This window comes from Mauremys mutica, chromosome 2, assembly GCF_020497125.1.
Source record: "Mauremys mutica isolate MM-2020 ecotype Southern chromosome 2, ASM2049712v1, whole genome shotgun sequence".
Lineage (NCBI taxonomy): Eukaryota > Metazoa > Chordata > Testudines > Geoemydidae > Mauremys > Mauremys mutica.
In genome coordinates, this window is record NC_059073.1 from 294,971,645 (window position 1) to 294,975,575 (window position 3,931).

A 3,931-nucleotide genomic window follows, 5' to 3' on the forward strand; every position below is an offset into this window, starting at 1 on the left:
GTTCACACTTGTATTTCAATGAGTTACAATAAAATACTTTAATCTCTATTTTATATGTGGTTACAAATATAGGATTTTTTTTGTTTTGTTCTCTTAGGGTGAAAATCATCCTAGTGCAGAGAGTCAGCACCAGGCCAAGGCACCACTTTAAACCCACTTATGTACTTAAAATACGTCTTTAAGTAGATTAAAATGATGATTGGGTGTGTGTGTGTGTGTGCGTGCTGCCTCTGTACAGGGATGAAATTCACCCATAACATTCCAGTTACTGGCCTCATCTCTGAACATGTTTATATTAACACTTAGATAAAAAAGAATTTAGACTTTTTAAAAATCAGGGAACTCGTTAAAATATTTCAATGTGTTTGTAAAAATCATAAGCTGAAATTGAACACCAGCCATAAGAACAGCCACACTGTCAGATCAATGGTCCATCTTGCCCAGGATCCCGTCTTCCAACAGTGGCCAGTGGCAGGTACGTAAGAGGGAATGAATAGAACAGGAATCATTGAGTGATCCTCCCTTTTGTCCGTTCTCAGCTTCTGGTGGTCAGAGTTTTAGGACACCCAGAGCATGGGGATTGAGTCACTGATCATTTTGGCTAATAGCCATTGATGGACTTATCCTCCATCAACTTATCTAATTCTTTTTTGAACCCTGGTTTATTATTGGCCTTCGCAACATCCCCTGGCAATGAATTCCACAGGTTGACTGTGTGCTGGTTAAGAAGTACTTCCTTTTATTTGCTTTAAACCTACTGCCTATTCATTTCATCGGATCACCTCTAGTTCTTGTGTTATGTGAAGAGGTTAATAACACGGCCCTATTCCCTTTCTCAGTACCATTCATAATTGTACAGACTCTATCATCGTCCCCTTAGTCGTCTCATTTTTTAAAATTGAACAATCCCTGTCTTTTCAATCGCTCCTTGCGTGGAAGCTGTTCCATACATTTTTGTTAGCTTCTCTGTGCATTTTCCATTTCTAATATATCCTTTTACAGGTGGGTGTCCAGAACTACACGGCATGGATTTATATAGTGACAGATATCTTCATTATCAATCCCTTTCCTACTTGTTCCTGTCATTCTGTTAAGGTTTTTTGACTGCCTCTGCACATTGAGCAGATGTTTTCAGAGAACATGACTCCAACATCTCCTTCTTAGGTAGGAACAGCCAGTTTAGACCCCCTCATTTTGTATGTATATTTGGGATTATGTTTTCTAACATGCATTGCTTTGTACTTATCAATACTGAATTTCATCTGGAATGTTGTTGCCTGGTCACCCAGTTTTGTTAGATCCCTTTGTAATTCTTTGCTGTCAGTTTTGGACTTAACTACCTTGAGTAATTTTGCAACATCTGCAAACTTTGCCTTCTCACACTTTACCCAGTTTTCTAGGTCACTTATGAATGTTAAAGAGCACAGGTCCCAGTACAGATTGTTGGAGGACTCCACTATTTCCCGCTTTCAATTGTGAAAACTGACCATTTATTCCTACCCTCTGTTACCGGTTAATGATCCATGAAAGAAAGGACCTGCTCTCTTATCCCATGACTGATTACTTTGCTTAGGAGCCTTTGATGTGAGACCTTGTCAAAAGCTTTTTGAAAGCCCAAGTACTCTATATCCACTGGATCTCCCTTGTCCACATGCTTGTTGACACCCTCAAAGAATTCTGATAGATTGGTGAGGCAGGATTTCCCTTTACAAAAACCATGTTGGTTCTTCCCCAACAAATCGCGTTCATCTGTGTGTCTAATAATTCTGCTATTTACTATAGTTTCAATCAATTTGCCCGATACAGAAGTCAGGCTTACTGACATGTCATTGCCAGGATCTCCGCTGGAGCCTTTTAAAAAAAATTGGTGTCACCTTAGCTACCCTCCAGTCATCTGGTACAGAGGCTGCTTTAAACAATAGTTTACATACCACAGTTAGTAGTTCTGCAGGTTCATATTTGAGTTCCTCCAAAATTGCTTGGGTGATACCATCTGGTCCTGGTGACTTATTACTGTTTAAATTGATGGATTTGTTCCTAAACCACTTCTACTGACACCTCAGTCTGGGACAGATCCTCAGATTTGTCACCTAAAAAGAATGGCTCGGGTGCAGGGATCACCTTCCCGCCCTCTGTGGTGAAGACTGATACATATAATTCATTAAGCTTCCCTGTAATGGCCTTGAGTGCTTCTTTAGCACCTTGACTCTTCAGCGGCCCCATTGATTGTTTGCCAGGCTTCCTACTTCTGATGTATTTTAAGGGGTTGTCTCTGGTCTGTCTTCTCCCGGGGTGGGGGCAGGGTGGAGGGTTGGCTGTTGTGCATGATGGAGGGGAGCTCGGGGACAAACAGCCCAGACACTCTGCCTCTTGCAGCCTGCACCCTGGGCTGTATCTCCTGCTGCTACACTGGTATCATGTGCTCTCCAGGCCTGGCATGGGGGCGGAGTGGGGAGCTCTTGGGCACTGGGGTTGGTTTCCTCATTTTGGTCCTTGTACCCCTGGGACTCACCCAGCCCGACTGTCTCTAGATTGTCCCCTGTCTCAGGGGACCCTGGCACATCATCAGTTCATGCTGTGCCCCCTTCTGGGGTGTCTTCATTCAATCTGGTTGGCACATTTGGCACAGGTACCCGAGGTGTCCAGCTCAGCACAGAGTAGCTGCTGGGGCGCTGAGCTCCTGTCATTTCATTTCTCCAGGGTGGTGCTGGCCTGGGGGTGCTGCCCAGGGGCCCCACATCCCCTCTGGAGGGTTTGTCCGGCACAAGGAGAAGCAGGAGGTTCGAGTCTGTTTCAAGAGGTGACACTAAATTGCTGCTGATTGTGACTGGCAGGTGGGGTAGCCAGAGAGCCCCTCCTAAAGGCCTTAAGTAGCCAGAAACAGAGAGTTCACCAGTTGCTGTAGGATGAACAGGGGGCAAGGAGCCAATGGTCGAAGGGGCTCTGTGTACAGGGGATTCACCGAAGGAGGAGATTACCCAGGCTGAGATGCTCCACACATGCATTATGTAATCTGTTGGTGAGCCCAGCACCAAAGCACGGTCTCCTGCTGACATTGCTGGCTCGTAGCATTTCCTTACACTGCAGGCAGGTGGCAGCATTTCCCGCCTCTTTTCCCTGGCTGGTTTGGGCCATGGGTTGTGTTAGCACCACAGCAGCCAAGGCAGTGGGTCTCTGGGGGACTTGGCGTCTCTCTCCATATCAGTGACATTCCCTTCTGTCCCCACCATCGCTATGGTAACCACATCCCTGGGGGTCTCCTGTGGGAGGGGAGAGACGGCAGCCAGGATTACTGTTACAGCAGCCCATGCTCTGCTCTGCCCCCGAGCCGTTCTGGTGGGTGGGAGGGAGAGAGCTGCTCCGGCTGCATTTATTCCCCTCATACCAGCTGGGCTGGAGGTCCATGGGATCACACAGGCTAGAGCTGGAAAAGCCGCATTAGCTCCCAGATAGTCCAGCCCCAGGGCTCACGGCAGGATTGCCCCTGGCTTTGTCCTCAGCTCCATCCTCCAGTGGCTCAGTGGTGGGATTAGAAACATTCAGCTGGGGAAAGCTGCCCCCTCCCGTCCCAGGGAGCAGGCGCCAGAGGAGGGAGCTCAGGAGTTCTTGTCTGGTCTCCCCTCCAGGGGCAATGAATCCACCCAAACGGCACACAGCACGAGGGGTCAGAGTGTAAAGGGGGAACAAACACCCCAGACCAGGCTTGTAAAGGGTTGACTCTGACCCAGCCCCAGGCACAGGGAGCGGAGTGACAAACAGCCCAGACGTTCACCCATCCACGGCCACTGGGCTGGGTTGTTCTTGTAACCCTTCTGCCCCTCTGAGTTGGCAGCAACAAGGGCCGGGTTCAGTATCCAGGGGTTCCGTTTCAATAACACAATGCAAAACCGGCTCGAGCCCCCACCCAGTGACCTGGGACAATTACATACCA